The following is an 18653-nucleotide window of genomic DNA, read 5'->3' on the forward strand; positions in this document are numbered from 1 at the left end:
GTTCCATCTCACCCATTATCTCCCGGTCTTCTAGTTCTTCCTCGATGAACATCCCCCTTTGACAAAGTCTGTATTTTGGAAATTTAAAACTCAGATCTTTGTGCAACCTCTCTGTATCTTATTTTCAATTTCAAAGCATTTGTCTGCTGATCACTGGTGCTTGCACGGGCAACTAATTGGACATTAAGAGACATTATCCCCATTTGTGAGCACTAGATCGAATATCACACCCTCCCTTGTGGGTTCCATTACCATTTGTTTGAGGGGAGCCTCTTGAAGAGCATTCACTATCTCTCTACTTCTTGCAGACTCCACAGAAGGAATACTCCAATCCACATCCCGCAGATTAAAATCTCCAACGAGCGACACGTCTCCCTTATCATCACCTTTTGGATGTCTTCATCCAGATCTCTGTCCAGTTCTTCTGTTTAAGTTGGAGGTCTGTAGACCATGCCAATGTAAATGGAAGCACCATCCTCTTTTCTTAGGACAGCCCATAATACTTCTTCCCTACCCCACATCTCTTGCATTTCAGTTGCTTGGATATTGTTTTTGACATAAAGAGCTACTGCTCCCCCTTTTCTGTCCTCCCTTATCAAGTTACAGCCCAAGATGGACCTATCCCAATCAAGACACTCAGTAAACCAGGTCTCTGTAACAGCAACTATGTCCAAGTCCACTTCCACCATTAAGGCCTGCAGGTCTGGGATTTTATTGCCCAGACTGCGAGCATTTGTGGTCACAGCTTTCCAAAATTTTCTTACTTGGTTTGCTACTCTTCTTAGTCACTTTTTCTGCTATTTCGAGCTGATTGATATTGTTTTTTCTGCTCCCTATTTGTTTATTGCTTGGGGATGACATGGCAATTTCATTGGCCACCTCCTGCCACCCGTGCCTTTTAGTTTAAAAGCCTTGTCTTTGTCATTCTTTATTCCCTTTCACCACTCTCCTACTTCTTTCTAGCTTCCCTTCTTCCCTCTTGTTAATTATTTTAAGTAGCTAAAGTTTTTAGAAGCAGATTAAGAATTAGGTATGTCTCTCAATTTCAGGGATCTTAAATTATTTGATGTTTTTTAAAGTAAAGTTTTTAACTTGATAAAAAGTTGATTTATATTAGTTTGTGAATGACCAGCATCAAGATTAAATGAGTCAATCACTAAAACCAGGGTTAATTGTATGCTATTCAGATTCACTAATTGACTCCTGTTTAGAAGATTTTTCTTCTAATTGGGGTGAAGGCTATCCATTTAACAGAAAAAGAGTGTGTCAGCCCAAAACTAGTGACTAATTCCCTAGCAATAAGAATTCTCACCTTACAGATCAAGCAAGTGACCTTTGTAAATGCAAAATTGTAATACTTACAAAAAATACTAACTTACACAGCTCACAAACACACTTAAGAATTCCTTTACTGTTCCTAGCTTGCTTTTTGCTTTAATTCAAAGCCCAAATTTACCCACACTAAAAGAAATCACTTACCTTTCCCAACTTTTAATTAAGGCACACACATAGGGCCAGTAACTTTAAAAGAAGCATGCACGAGCACACATGCGCTGGAATTTTATGCAAAAATCAGTTTTATTGATAGAATTCCACACAAAAAGAATATACAGTCATAAAGAACAGTGTATAGTTGTCTCTGCTGCCCACCAGCCAAACATTACAACAAAGGAGCATTCTTGAGCAGAACCCTCCATTTTATAAAACCCCCAATCCCACTCCCCATCCCTCCCCTGTCCCGACTCCAACATCTGTTACACTTGCAATGAATTAACAATTTTACTTTGCAATCTATGGTTCAGTGAATCCAAAAACCATTTCCAAACTTGCAAGAATTTTTTACGGCGAGATATTTTTTATAATTACGGACAGACATTTTTTCCATAATCATTAAGTTGTGCATCTGAAATTTCCACATTGTTACCGTGAGAGGTTCCTTATTTATCCACTGGAGTAGTATCCAACATCAGATGACCACACAGGATTTACACACACACACAGCAAAAGGCTCCCCATCATCCAACTCAATCATCCAATATATTCAGCAGGATGTAAAGGCAAAGGAGAACCCACCCAAACAGATATGCAGTGAACCGCATCTCCCGAAATTTCTTAATAGAGAGAGACAGTCCCAAACACAATGAAGGTATGAGCACACCACGGTTTCACATTTAAGGCAATTACCAGAATCACAAATGGAGGCTTTCTGAGCCCGAAGGGGATGAAAATACATTCTATGCAGACACTTAAAATGAAGTTCCCCTCAAACACACACTTTCCATCAGTTTAAACACTCATTCCAGACTACATTTAAATTCATCCACATCTATATCCTTTCCCAGATCTAAACTCCATTTGGCCACTGCCGCAAAAGTGGAAGCAGATGCAAATTCTCCACTCAAATTCTTATATAATTTAGAAAGCAAATAAGGACATGATTTAATTTGAAGTACATCGCCTTCAAAATGTCCAGCTCAAAAGGCATCCTGCTCCAACAGCAACAAAAACTGAATGTAATGATGCACTTGTAAGTACACAAAGAAATCCTTATTCTCCAGGCCAAAATCATCTCTCAGGTGCTGAAAGGTACAAATCCCTATCCTATTCTCCAACAAAAACTGTGCAAGAGATAGAACCCCTTAGAGGCCCATGTCTTATAAACAGTATTTTCCAATCCCTGCAAAAAATCTCTATTCTCACCCAGTGGAAGAAAACAGGAAATTCTGGGGGACAGACTATATTTCTTCTCTACCCACCCCCAGACCCTCCAAATCGGATTAATTAATTAAGATAAGGTTTTTGATATCTGTCTTTAAACATTGGCACAAGCATGAAGAACAAAAGACAAAAATAGCGGAAAAACTAAACATTGCTCTAGCTTCACATCCGCCGCAATGGATGACAAAAGAATCCAATCCCAGACATTTCTCAATAAGCAAGATATATTGTAGAGCTGGATACCCGGCAGATTCTAGCCACCCTTGGCAGCTGCCATTTGCAATATTTTAAAATACAACCTAGGTTTCTTGGCATTCCAAATAAACGCAGAGACCATTTTATTCCACTTCCCGATATCCAGTTTCGTCAACATCACAGAAAGTTGCTGCAAAAGATACAGCCATTTAGGGCATATAATCATTTTAACCAACTGAACTCGCTCTTACAAAGGTAGAGGTAAACATTGCCAACATTCCAACAATTTTGCCATATCTCTCATTAAAGGCTTCACATTCAAGAAACATAGCTAATCCAACTTCCAAGGGATAATCCAACCTAGATACCGCAAAGTCCCTGCCACCCACTGGAGTGGGAAAGAGCCTTCCACATAGATCTCAGCTGTCTTGAGACTTCTAGAGCAAATGACTTCCCCATATTTATTTTAAGCTCTGAGAAACCTGTAAAACCCCGCAAAATCTTCATCAAAGGCTTCAAAAGACTCCAGTAGCTTGGCACACTAAAAAGTCATTTGCAAATAAACTTATATTCATGCTTGGATTCCCAAATTTTGCTTCAAGATTGTGATTGGCTAACATGATCTTTTTTGCTACTGGTTCCTTACTCAAAATGAATTATAATGGAGAGAGGGAGCACCCCTGCCAAGTGCCTCGTGACAAAGGAAATCATTCTGAGATAACACCGTAGCACAGCATTGCTGCCACCAATTTTTTATATAAAATTTTTATCCTATCAATTATGGCATCATGAAACCCAAACTTCCCTAAAGTAAAAAATAGGCAGCTCCAAAACAACTGATCAAATGCCTTTTCTATGTCACAACTAGGGAGTTACTGCTGACAAACTCATCATCTGTAAGTGAGGCCAAGACCCTGCATACATTAGCCACACGATTCCTGCCCTGAATAAAATTCCACCTGGTCCTTGGACACAATGCAGGTGAAAGGACAGATAACTTTGTAGCCAGATTCTTTGCATAAATCTTGACATCAACATTCAGCAATGAACTAGGCCTATAAGATGCCGACTATTCCAAATCCTTTCCCTTTTCTGGCAGAACTGTTATGTATGCTTTGTGAGGGAGGGGGAAGACCTCTTGTCACTACAGATTCCTCAAACATGTTGCATAAGGGGCGAGCCACAAACTCATTCATTAGTTTATAAAATTCTACAGTGAAGCCATCAGGCACAGGAGTCTCATGGTTACCCAAAGTACAAATCACTGCTGACACTTCCTCTAGTGTTAAGGCCCCTGTTCAGCCAATCCAATTTGTTGGGGTCAAGCTGAGGCAAGTCCAGACCCACAAAAAATTCCTCTCTGCCCATGATGCTATTTCTGCCAGTTGCATAAAACGAAACATAAAAATCCTGGAAAATAGAGGTTATTTCCCCATTAGAATGAACATGGTCTCCCATCCTATTTCACCGAGTGTCAATAAAACAAGGGCCCCTCACAGACTGGACAATTTGTTCCAAACTTCAGCCCACCTTATTATCATACTTAAAGAACTTATGTTTCTGAAACAGCAAAGTTCTCTCCTGCAACAAGGCATGTAGATTATTTTTAATCCTAAGGAACTGCTCTCTATTCTCTGGGGTCACATTTCTATCCAATACTAGTCTCACCTTATATAGCTACTCCTTTAGTGCCACAATGGCTTTATTCAAATACTTCCTCTTAGCTATCGAGTAGGCAATAATTTCACTGCGAAGAACAGCTTTAGCAGTTTCCCAATATAGTGTAATTTTGGCTCAGACACATGCTGCACATTAAATTCTTGGAACTCCTTCCATTTAACAGCCAAAAATTATTTAAATTCAGCATCTTCTATCAAATATGCTGGCATCCTCCAGCAGTGTAGTCTGGCTAGCCTACCAAACCCAATATCCATAATCACTAGGGTATGATCAGAAACAGCATAAACTCCTATGTCCGCTGTCTGAACTTTAGAGAAAATATTTTCACTCACCAGTATATAGTCCAGACAACTCTGTGACATGTGGGCTCTAGACACATTGGGTGTACTCCCTCTCATCAGGGAGAAGTACCCTCCAGAGAGCGAGAAGAACTAAATAACGGCACAGAAAGGATAGCCCCTTGTGAGCTACCAAGCACCTCTTAGAATCAGTTGGATTTTTATCCATGTGTGCTCCAATTTAGATCCCCCCCAATTATAATAATATCACCCAATGCCCCCAGTGCCTCTACTATACCAGTGAAAAAGGAATGAGAATAGAGACTGGGGCATACACTGAATACAGGGCCAACTTGTCACCAAAAATTGTCACCAACCAACCAATGTAGTGACCCTCAGGATCAGAGGGGACCTGCTCTTTTATGTATGCTACAGATTTATGAAAGAGGATAGCAATACCAGCCTTCCTAGAGACTGGAGCATAACATACACCGACCTTCTGAAATTTAGCATGCTCAATATCACAAAGATGGGTTTCCTGCACCAGCTCAATTTTAGCATGCTGCTTATTTAAGGCTGTTAAATTCTTTTTCCTTTTTATAGGGAAGACAATTCCTGCCATATTTCAAGAAAATATATGGTTATCCATAGAAGAACACTAGAAAAGAAAAAATGATACAACATATGTTTATGATAGTACAGGTCTAGTGCTCCCCAGCTTAAGCACCAACCCATGATAGTAGAAAACCAGCCACCAATTATCCTAAATACACCCCTCTGTGGAACATTTAAGTCAGAAGCCAACCAACCCACCCCTCCCCACCCCCAAATCCGTTCAAGCCATGCTCTCACTAGAGAGAACAGATCACTACATTTCCACATATACCTCTGAATTACTAAATTACATTGGCTTCCCATGAGGTTACAATGTAAGTTTAAACTACTCGTACTTCACGTTTAAGATTTTACGTAGCATTGGTCCCCCTCAAATGTCTCAAAGATTTTGTTGGAAATCATCAACCAGAGCTCTATGTTCACAAAATGATTATCAACTTTAACTTCCATCTTTTTCCAGCTTCGAGTCAGCGGCAGCTATAATGCCACTGAAACTTCATGGATTATCTCGGCTGTGTCAGATTCTATGGGTTCCGGGACCTCATCTGTCATTTTAGGATCCACAGCTCTCGCTTTCTCTTTATCCCAGTTGATAAGTTTACAGGTCATAAGAATCTCAGTTTTGTTTTCAAAGATTGCAAATATAGTTCACCAACCAAGCAGATCAGAGGACCAAAAAACCAGGAAAGTCAGCTACTCCTTTGCATGTCCAAGCAGTTCAAAGTATCATATGATCCTCCATAAGCTGGAATTTTAAATTGTTCACACAAGTACGAATGTATAATATAAAATAAGTTTACAGGCCATAAGAATCTCAGTTTTGTTTTCAAAGGTTGCAAATATAGTTCACCAACCAAGCAGATCAGAGGACCAAAAAAACAGGAAAGTCAGCGGGTTAGTAAGGGTGGAACCCCCAGCTACTCCTTTGCATGTCCAAGCAGTTCACGGTATCACGTGATCCTCCATAAGCTGGAATTTTAAATTGTTCACACAAGTACGAATGTATAATATAAAATCCGCCTGGTGCACGTACGTGTGCTCCTAATTTTAAGCAGTTAAGCAAAGAAACATCTGCATATCTATCCTTAGGGCTTGTTGGCTTTTACACATGCCAGTGAGCACATTTTAAAACATGTGTGCGTGAAGAAAACAACTAGTTTGACCACTTAATCCACCAGCTTTCCTAGTCTATCTCCAGATCAAGACCCCAAATGGATCCATCTTTCTAGCTCAGGAAAGTTTTACCACTGAGCATGCAAGGGAGTTCCTGTATGCTTACTGCCTTGGGAGCCCCTCAGTTGATTGTAGTTTAGCTTTAGCTAGGTAGGGGGCGGGGGGGGGGCAGGTTATTAAGCATGGCTTCATCCTGCTCTCTACAGAGAACCCCATTTATGGTAAACAAACTTACTTTCTCTATCACAGGGCTGAATTAGCATGGCACGTGGGAAATTCCAAGCTGAGGGTTGCATAGTGGAGCACTTACTGAAAAAGCAACCCAGACCCCCTACCACCCCCACCATGGATAGTGGACTACTGGGTGAATAGGATGCGCAAAACTGCTTTCCCAAAATTACTTTCAGTTCCAGAGAGATTGTCTAGATAGTAGTGGGATGTAACGATGTGCACTGCTGATGAGGTTGCAGCATTGCAGTTGTCTTCAAAGGACGTAGTCCTTAGGTGAGCCACTGGCTCTCACTTGATGAACCATGAAAGAGTCTTTGACAGCTCGATGATGTGTGTTTAGCAACAGTCATGCCCAGTCTGTTAGGATAGTAGGAGATGAAAAACTGAGAAGCTTGGGATTGTGGTTGAGTTCTCTTCAGATAATAGGCTAAGAGGGTAACTTTAAAAGGTGCCCACATGCGCCAATAAACATGTGTATGTGGGCACGCACCAAACCATATGTATTTTCTATCGTGATTGCAAGTATGCGCACACAATAGCAAATACTCGTCTACGTTGCTTTATACTCTCGCAGATGCATGCACATCTATGCATATCCTACATAGCTGCACGTAGATGTGTGCTTATGTGATTATAAATGCGAGGGCGGGACTTCCTGTTATTCATGGGTGTGGAGCCTGAGCATGGCAGCACCAGCCCGGCAGCCAAATTTCACCTCTAGGGATGTCACACATCTGGAGTCCCTGGTGGTAGATAATGAGGCCATGCTGTTCCCAGTGTGTGCTCAGCAACTCAACTTGCACCACACGTGGAGGGCCTGAAGGGGCTTGTAGCTGGAATTTAACCAGCGGGCATCCTACTGACATGGGGTAGCTAGGTATGGGTGTGCATTGGGGGGGGGGGGGGGGGGGGGGGGGGGGGTTGGGCAAAAGTGTCCAACATTTAGTGCTATATTAAATAGATATGTATGGAGACTGTTTTACATTACATTACTAGCATGGATGTACATTTGTTGCCAATGTTATACTATGTAACAGAAAGAATAGACAAGGTTTACAAGGAATGACTGAAAGCTATAGTCACAAGTATAATAATGGTGTAAGGAAGAGATGCTAGTTACTTTCTCAGGGATAAGAAAATCATTTCATGCTGCAGTGCTTCTCAAGCCAGTCCTTTGTGGACACCTAGCCAGTCAGGTTTTCAAGATAGCCACAATGAAAATGCATGGGGCAGTTTGACATGCACTGCTGCCATTCTCTGTAAATTTATATCATGCATGTTAATTTTGGTTTTCCTGAAAACTTGACTGCCTTGGTGTGCCCTAATGATTGGCTTGCGAACACTGATTATGGCTTTCATTTAGAAGGCAGAGATTAGGGCCAGTCGCATGGTTCTTGCTACTCCACAAGGTTATTCCTACTAGTTGCACTGCACAGAAATTTGACTAGAGTGATCTAGGCTATCATGGCCCTTCATGGAGGCTACAGGTATACTTTATGTGGAGGTGCCATCACACACTTATGTGTACATTAATGGATTACCAAGAGCCGCAATGCAATTCACATAGTAGTAGCATACATTGTCAGTTACCAGTCTGGAGGTTACATTAACAGCTACAGAGCACACTCAGTGTTCTCATCCTATTTCTTCCTGTAGATTGGGGACCTGAAGAAAGCCTTGTTGCTGCACTTCTGCAAGAGGAGGTTGTTGGACCCATTACGAGCTTGGAGGGATGGGACTGGAAGTAAGATTTTTACCTGGCCATCAGGGTCATGTTTATAAGGTCTGTATAGGTCCTCTTTCCATCTCCAGGGATGCTACTGGCCTACTGTCTTCCAAACCATGTCTGCCTTCAGCTTCATAAAAACATTGTTTACGGGCAGCACTATCACAAGATGTTCATTGGAAGGCACCCTTCCAACTAACCCTGAACCCATTGCACATGTAAGGCTCCAAACAATACCCTTTGAAGGATTCTTATGAATGTTAAGGGATATTTCATTGGGTGACCCCCACAAATAGGCTGTGATAGCCCCATAGCTATGAGTTTTACTTTTCCCTGCACTTCTCACACAAAAAGAATACTCTCTAACAGGATGTTGTTATCTTCACAGATGATTCCACCTCTTCACCGGAGCAGGAGGAGGAACTGGAGGAGGAAAAAGAGGAGTGGTAGTAACCCGGTGAGAAGAGCCAGCCCTGACTCCATTGCAGCAGCTGCCACTGGGGAGGAGCAGGATTCTCCTCCCCTACACCATCCACCATCAAGAGAGATAGGGGTGGCGGTCCGACACCTCCCCTCCTAACTGATGCACCCTCTCCCCATCCAAGTAGTGCCTCCTTCCCCTTGGGACCAGGGATATTGGGACTCAGGCAGGCCACCCTTTGCTGGCCAAGAGTGGCCTGCATTTCCCTCTACCTCCCACATCACCATCTGCTTCCCTTGATGATGAACCAGACTCATTGTCTGGAGCTGCTACTCCAGGTAATGAGCCTGTGTTTCAGAAGCTCGTTGTCAAGGGGATGCAGATGGTGGTGAAGGAAGTAAGAGGGATCCAGGTTGCCCTTGGGGGTCTGGTCCATATGGGGGACCGCTACTGTGAGGCACTTCAGCATCTCACCGTGGTGGAGCAGATAATGGCTCTGAGATTGCCCCCCATACAGCCCAGACTCCTAAGTCTGCAGTCCCTGGCTTCCCTACTTCCCTGGTCCTGCTTTTGTTTTTGTAATTAGTTCTGCTCCTTAGTTTGCCCCACCTTGTCCCTTTTATTTTTTGGTCTTTGAAAATAGTTTTAAAAGTTTTATTATTTCAAAGTAAGAAGCTCACTTTTTTTGAAAACTTTGTGTGTTGATAGCCTTTCTTTAGTGGGGGAATAGCCAGTAGTGCTGTTTCACAACCTCTTATCATGCTTAAGAGACCAACCAGCAGGGCTGTTCTTCTCTAGATTCTCCAATCTTCATCCCCCTTACTCTCACCCTGTACTGTTGGGAGAAGAGGGAGGGTCATAATGAGACCCTCCCTCTTCTCCCAACAAGAACACACAAAAGGGAGAGATTTTGCATTAGTGTGAAACGTCTGAGCTGTTGATTGCCTACCTGGGCCACTGCTTTACCCACTCCTGGGTGTGTTGACTTCCAGCTTCTCAGGCTATCATCCCAGGCCTTGCTGCCTCTGTTACTAATGACCACACAAGTGAGGGTAAAAGGGGGAAGAGAGTAAATCAGGGGATGGGGAAGGAGAATGAGGATGGAGGCTGAGAGTCTCCAGGCCTTATGAAGAGAGAAAGCCCCCATTCTCTCTATCCTCCTTCAGCCCTTTGATCCTGCATTCTCATCCCCCTGCTGCCCTTTTCCTACCAGTGCCCATCAAACATGTTAAGAGTGTGAGCAATAACGAAATAGTATTCTAAAAAGTCATATTAAGATCCCTCTGTGCCCCATGGACGTAAGATGTAGGTGAAAATAAATACCATAGTTTCGTTCCTAAACACAAGCTATGCCTACCTGTTTTACAAGAGCTGTATCTTACCTAGTCCCCTCCATGCTCAAGCCCCAGTTAATAGGCCGAAGGATGACATATTTCTTCAAAGCCCACAAAAAACATAACTTTCCCACTGTCTCTCAGTAGGTCCCTGTCTGGCCCTGAGACACACTCCCTCACAATCTGAGGCCTGCACCAGCCTCCACTCACCCAGAGGAGGCAAGCCACCGAAAGGCAAAAGGGAACAAAAAAAAGAAAAGGTTTGCAAGTGTGCACGTAGATGAGCTGAAGCAAATATATGTGCGTAACTGCGCATACGTATGTGCGTTCAGCGCTCTAAAGAAATGTCACTACTCGCGTACCGTTTATCACGTCTCTCCAACACGCGCATTTCTTCTGTGCTTATAAGTGCGCATTTATGGCTATATATGCTTCCTTTTAAAAATTCATATTGAGCGCGTTCTGTCGGTATACATGCACATATGGTCTATTTTGCACGAGTAACCTTTTGAAAATTCACCTGTAAGGCCCTTATACAGCCCAGCAAATGGTGGGCCTTCTTCCCTTTATGCACATGAGGTCTTGGAAAAACATGGGCAGGACAATGGCTTGATTCAAATGAAATGCAAGAAGCACTTTGGGCAGAAGCTTTGAATGAGAGCAGTGCACTACCCTATTGTGGAAAAACTGCACTTACGGAGAGTACAAAACCAATGCTTGTAGTTCACTAGCTCTTTCAGCTGAAGTGGTCGCTACTAGGAAGACCACTTTTCATGTAAGAAACTTCAAGGAAGCTGACTGTAATGGCTCATAAGGAGGTTTCATCAGTTGTGCCAAGATGACGTTGAAACCCCACGGCACAGCAGGTTTCGTAACTGGAGGCTTCGTATTCCGCAAGCCCTTCACAAACTTTGATATCAGAGGATGAACAGAGATTGGTTTTACATCCACCCGAGAATGGTAAGCAACGATGGCACAAAAACACAAACAGAATGTTAGGAACGATCCAAAAAGGAATGGAGAACACAATGGAAAATATCCTAATGCTTCTGTATTGATCCATGGTGCCACATCTCAAAAAAGACATAGCAGAACAAGAAAAGGTGCAGAGGAGGGTAACCAAAATGATAAGAGGATGGCTCCCCTATGATGAGAGGCTATGCAAGGTCAGGGCTCTTCCGCAAGGAAAAGAGATGGCTGAGAGGTGAAATGATAGAAGTTTATAACATGATAAAATGAGAGAGGTGGAATGGATAAATAAAGGACAGTTATTTAAGCTTTCAAATAATACTAAAACAAGGAGACACTCCATAAAACTAACAAAAGGCAAATTCAAAACAGATCGTAGAAAGTATTTTTTCACTCACGCACAATCAAACTGTAGAATCTATTGCCAAAGGATGTGGTCAAAGCAACTAGCATAGCAAGGTTTAAAAGAAGTCCTGGAGGAAAAGTCCATAAAACATTATTAGCCAGATAGACTAAAGAGAGCTATTGCTATCCCAGAGCGTGGGTAACAGGAAATAGGCCTACTTTATGGGATCTGACCAAGTTTTTCCAACCAGGACTGGCTACTGTTGGAGACAGCATGCTGGGCTTGATGGATTCAGCATGGCATTTCTTATGTGCTTATATACATCATATTGTACACTTTTTTTTTTTAACTGGCAGTTTCTTTCTGCTTCCTTGGGCTTCCCATTGGTGTCTATGGGGCTAGATTACACTCACAACTACCCAGAGTATTTTGCCCTATTTTATATCCGCATCTTAATAGAGCCCAGCCATGGCTTTGACAGTCTTGAATGAGGGGCCAGAATCCATGGCTCTCTGTGGAGCTCGGCTAATGTTGAACCAAAGTTTGAGCTCTAGGTGTTGCTGGTGAGTGATGATTGAGGCTCCCTCCCCCAGAAGAGGGTGAATTGCTTTCTTTGCAGTGCGGAGAAATAGCTGAGCAGGTCTGGCTATGTAACAGGCCTGGAGTAATAGCAAAGCAGTTCTCGGGATGGAGAGGGGCAACTTTTCATTCTTCACATCAACGACTGGAATCAGTTTGCAGATAATGTACTGGAATCCAGTCAACCCTCAGCACATCTGCGCATAGATGTTTTCGGGGGTGTTTTTTTTTTTTTTAAGCAGAAATATTTCACCACAAGGCAAACTTTCCAAGACTGAATTCCAACAACTCATCCATGAACAGAAGAATCTGAGACCTACATGATTTTACAAGCAGTAAATGCGGTGCTGCCATCATAACACCACATGATGAGGGACTCTTCTAGCTCACAGCCCAACAATATGTGCTCAGGGAAATCTGCTCCATCCTCCAACTTAATAACATTTAAAAAAGAGAACATGAGGCCGGCCCCTCCACTCAGGCTGGGTTTAAGCCTGTAGGGCCGGTGCTATCACTTTTGCTGCTCTGTGTGAAACACTGCTGTGCTCCCCTTCCATTTTGTTTAATTTTAAACACAAATTTTGTTATTGTTTTCCCCAATAACCAACACACTATAGAAACTCAGTCTCATGCCCCTGTCCCAGGCTCCCCTTTGCCACCAAAAAGAAAGCCCTGCTCCCTCCAGCAATCCAAACCGTCAAAATTGACACGCCCCCCCCCCCCCCCCCCCCACGATCCTATTTTATCCCATCCCCAGGTCTAAATTTTCTAAATTGTGGGGGTGCTCCTGCCCCACTTATTGATACATACAATTGGTGCCAGCTGGGCCCTGTAGCTGGCACCAGTTTGTTGTACAGAAAAACATGCACTGCTCTGGTGCCACCCAGAAAACCCTGCAAAAAAAAAAGACACCTGAAACCCATATGGTATGTGGTGGCAACCATATCTGATGATATCAAGGTGGCCAAACAGGTAGATAAGGCAACGGCAAAAACCAGAAAGATACTTGAGTGTAGAGAGAGAGAGGAATGGTCGGCGGAAAAGGGGAGGTGATACGTTTCTGGTGAGCCTGCATTTGAAATACTGCGTACAATTCTGGAGACCACATCTTCAAAAGGATAGAAACACGATAAGAGTTGGTCCAGAGGGTAGCTGCTAAAATGGTCAGTGATCTTCATTGCGAAACATATGGGGGACAGACTTAATGATCTAAACATGTATGCCCTAAAGGAAAGACAAAATAGGGAGATAAGATAGAGATTTAAATAACTCAGAGGTATCAATGCACAGGAGGCATGACTCTTTCAATGGAAAGGAGACTCTACAATGAGGAGTCATGGTTGAAGGTAAAAGGGGGTAGATTCAGGAGCAATCGAAGGAAATATTTCTTTACAGAAAGGATGGTGAGATACGAACACCCTCTCAGTGGAAGTGCTGGAGACAAGGACAATATCTGAATTCGAGCAAGCATAGGGGATCTCCAAGGGAGTGGTAGGGATTGTAGAATTAATTGTAGGGATGGCAGACAAGATAGGCCATGTGGTCTTTTTGGGTCATCATATGTCTATGTCTAAGTTTCGATGTTGAAACACTACCAAAAAGGAAAACTCACGTAGGTCCCCCAAAAGGAGAGGCAGGACATCAGGAGCCTGGGGAGCACAGCGCCTCACTGCCTCTAAATCCTCTTGGTTGGCATTTCCTCCTCCCAGTGACCCATGGATTCACCAGGGGGGGGGGGGGGGGGGGAGATTGCCGACCAAGAGGAGCAAGTGAGAAGCAGCGGGGGTTGCTGTGCTCTCCAGTCTTCCGGAACGAAGAGAGATTTCCTTCCCCTTCAGGAAGGATCTAGCTGCAGTTGTCATCTGGAAGATGTACTTTCTTTAGTCCACTGGGAAGGGAACCTATCCATGAAGCCGACTGCAACAGCGAGATACAGAAATACCATCAGCCACCAGAGAAGAAAAGAGAGTTCTTTGTTCAGAGCAGGTTCTGGGGGGAAAAGGAGCCTAGAGAACCAGCGCAGGAGTCACTTTGTTACATGTATGCTGCCGACAAATTTTCAAAGGTGATTTCTGCATATTAATTTGCTTTGAAAATTTAGGTTAATGGCTGAAGGTAAAAAGTATCCACAGACTTTAGCCTATGTGGGCTTTTTGAAAATTATCCTCAATATGTGTTATTCTATTAACTTATTTATTGATTTCTTTGATTTATGATTGCAAATTGTTGCTACCGCCAAACTCAAAACAATTATAAATGCAAATTATAAATAATGGCTTCTATTTTGTCCCTAACACAAAGCTCCTCGTCCTCCTTTTTACCGATCCTGTCTTTTCTGAAAAGAATATATTTTGTTATATTTATCTCCCTCGCTCCTGATTATTATTGATCCATGATTCAGTTACTGCATCCACATCATTGGGCTCTTCTAGCTGTGCCATGGTGGCCTTTAGGTCAATGCATTTGTACACGACTTTCCAAGCTGGTTTTCTACCTCTCTGTTTCTTCCTAACCATCGTCGTATTCTTTGCTTCTACGATCTTGATGCCTTTCTTTTGTTGCCAGCCAGAACGGTTGCTGCTGCTGCTGCTGCTGCTCTGAGATGTGACCGATCAACGCGCGCGGTGCAAGAGTGCCCCCAGCAGCCAGTCAGATCAGTTCCTTTATTCCCACACTTGGAAAGTTATTTTCCATACAGGCTCTCCCCACCTTTTTCTCTGGCTCATCTCCCACTTTGTGTACATACATTGCACTAAAATCCTCATCATCTCTGAGCTTGAATGCAGAATCTTGCATTTGAGCACAATGTACTGGCACAGTTTCACCACTTTGGATTTTCCTCATCTGTTTTCCCAGATGATGATTTCACTGCAGCTGAGACTTCTCAGTTCCTGCTGCTGTCATTTACTGATTTGTTCATATAAATGTCTTCCTTATTAGCCCTGCTTATCTGATTTCTACAGCATCTGATACTCAAGTAAACCGCAAAGCTTGTTATAGGCTCAGCCTTATTATTATTTCTCAGATAAAACTGGGTAAATGCAGGCAGAAGGATGTGGAATGACCAGGGCTATGACCACCTACAGAGAGTTAGTTTAAAGCCAAGTCTGTTTCATGAGCAGGAAATGCTGATTGGAGAGAGCAGAATCTCAGCCTGGGGGGAGTGGAGAAGTAGAGATGCTCTCTCTACCAGTGAGATACACAGGATCAGAACGTTAATCTTTTCACCCAGGACAGATCCCCAGAAATCATCAGTCTTTCTGCGTAACTGGAATTGTAACACCCCTCTAGGGCTGGATGGCTCAGGGGATGGGCGCAGAGATGCAAAGCCAATCATCAGAGCCATCTGAAGAGGTGACTGAGATGGATGGCTGGCTGGGACGTCAGGCTGGAGGGGGAGGCCGGCACAGACAGGCTGATGCTGCCACCGCTGCTGCTTGTGAGCAGCTGCATTTCTAGATGACAACCGCTAGGCTGGCTTGCCACACTGAGAGAGGATAACTCTTCTTCCCCTTGGGCAAATCAGCCATGAATCTGAATGGGGGACTCCCCTCCTCCTTCCTGAGCCTCAACATCAGTCAGGGCCACAGCACCAGAAATCCCCCCCCCCCCCCCAAAAAAATCACCCAGGGTGACGCTTAGGGGTAGATTTTCAAAGGGTTATGCGCGTAACCCTGAAAACCTGCCCCTGCGTGCGCTGAGCCTATTTTGCATAGACTTGTCGGCGTGCGCAAGCCCCGGGATGCGCGTATGTCCCGGGGCTTTGAAAAGGGGGCTGGAAGGGGTAGGACAGAGGCCTCTGGCACAGCGGCCGTGCCGGAGGTTCGCGTGTCGGCAGTCGACCAGTGCGTGCAGGTTACGCCTGCCCAGAGGCAGGCATAAATTCAAAAACAAAGGGGGGGGGGGGGGGATAGCCATCGGGGCTCCCCTAGGGCTCGGTGCGTACCCCCTTGCGCACGCCAACCCCGGATTTTATAACATGCGCGCGGCTGCACGCTAATGTTATAAAATCAGGCGTAGATTTGAATATCTGGCCCTTAGCCTAGCAACAGTCCTCTCTCTCACCTCTAGGACTGGACGACTTGGATGGCTCAGGGGATGGACGCAGAGATACAGAGTCTGTCACCTCTAGGGCTGGAGGACTCAGAGGACTGATTGGCACAGGGACAGAGCCTGTCACTTCTGGAGGGCTCAGAGGATGGGTACAGAGATACAAAGCTGGTTACCTCTTGGACTGGATGACTTGGGATGAGCGCAAGGATACAGAGCCTGTTACTTTTAGGGCTCAGGGAATGGACACAGGGATAACAGCAAATCACCTCTAGGACTGCATGAGTCAGAGGATAAGCTCATAGATCCAGCGCCTGTGACTTCCAGGACTGGAGGGGTCAAGGGATGGGCGCAGGGATACAGATTCAGATTTGGATAATTTTATAGGCATAACAAGTCTACATATGTTGCCAAAGTAATAGATAAGTCATACATTTATTTATTTATTTATAACTTTTTTTATACCGAGGTTCAGGTAACAGAGTTACTTATCACCTACACCATGATTAACCATCTCCACTATCGTTTATATGTTTGAATTAATGACCTGTCCTTTCTCTTCTTTCTCTGCCAAGTTCTAATCACCCTGTTATATGTAACTGCCTTTTTCTGCACCATTGTTTTAGTTTATGTTTACGATACACCCTTGTTTTATGTGAACCAGCATGATGGGACTGCGTTCTCGAATGCCGGTATATAAAAACCCGAAATAAATAAATAAATAAATAAAATCACTCCGGTTTACATTCTAACAGGCAATAAATAATGATTTTAATATGCCTTACAAAGAACAAGGAGGAGAATAACTTGGAATAAACATAACTAGGAAAGAAACAAAGTGTGCAGGTAGAAAGAGGTGGCCTTGAGGGGATTCAATCCAAAGGGGAAGTTGACTAAAGGAGGAGGAGAAGGAGAAGATAATAAGGTTGAATAAACATGAGAGTGGGCCCTGTGTAGGGACAGTTTGTGGAAGCTGTGAAGCAGCTTGAAATTATGGGAAAGCTTTGCTGAATAACAAAGTCATACATAAAGGGGTAGATTTTCAAAAAGCGCGATTTGGCATACTTTTGTTGGCGCATCAGGTGCGTAGCCGCGCGTATCCGCTAAAATCCTGGATCGGCGCGCGCAAGGCTACCGATTCCGTATAGCCGGCGCGCGCCAAGCCGCGCAGCCTACCTCCGTTCCCTCCGAGGCCGCTCCGAAATCGGAGGGAACTTTCTTTTGCCCTCCCCTCACCTTCCCCTCCCTAACCCACCCCCCGGCCCTGTCTAAACCCCCCCTTACCTTTGTCAGGGGATTTACGCCTCCCGGAGGGAGACGTAAATCCCCGCGCACCAGTGGGCCGCTAGCGCGCCGGGACGCGACCTGGGGGCGGGTCCGGAGGGTGCGGCCACGCCCCCGGACCCGCCCCTGAAACGCTACGTCCCGCCCCGAAAACGCCACGCGGATCGGGCCCGCCCCCGACACGCCCCCTCGGAAAACCCTGGGACTTACGCGAGTCCCGGGGCTCTGCGCGCGCCGGTAGGCCTATGTAAAATAGGCGCACCGGCGCGCAGGGCCCTGCTCACGTAAATCCGCCCGGATTTACGCGAGCAGGGCTCTTAAAATCCACCCCATTATGATTGAAATTGAAAAAGGAAAGAATAAAAGAAATAGTAGTAAAAACAGATATAGTAGCTGTCACCTCTAGCTCGGGGACTGGCACAAGGATACAGAGCCTGACACCTCTAGGATTGGTTGGTCCAGCTCTGCAGAATGGTACAGAGTACACAGCAGTGATTACACTGAAAAGATGCCGATTTACCAAAAGAATTGATATTGCACTGAGAAGGCAATATCAAAAAGAAGAAAAGCCTTGACATTTTCAGGCCTAAAATCTGCCATCATGGATTTTTTTTCCTGGCCAGATGCCCCTACAGCAGTTATAAAGCAGGTGGATTTTACACTCCAGCACATTTTTGGGTAGTTTGTGATACACAGATAATTAGATAACTTGGTTTGTATTCACTGGGTGAGGTTATCTGCTGTCACTAGCCACATTCACAAAGTAATATAGCACGCTTGCTTTGCCATTTTAATAGTTAGATATGTGGAAATAAAGGTGAACAAATACGTCGTAAGTGATATCCTTTTACTAGATTAACGTATGAGGTGATTTACTATGCTGCAGTATTTTCTCCAGAATTCACTAACCTGCAGGTCCGAGTATCGCAGGTTTGTGAATCCTGTAATATTTTTGGCAATGGTAAAATACCAGGGGGGGAAAGTATCATGACCAAGCGGCAGCCCACGCTTGTGGCCCCACATCGCAGGGATACCATCTTTCAGAAGACGTTTG

This window comes from Rhinatrema bivittatum, chromosome 11 (genome assembly GCF_901001135.1).
Source record: "Rhinatrema bivittatum chromosome 11, aRhiBiv1.1, whole genome shotgun sequence".
NCBI lineage: Eukaryota > Metazoa > Chordata > Amphibia > Gymnophiona > Rhinatrematidae > Rhinatrema > Rhinatrema bivittatum.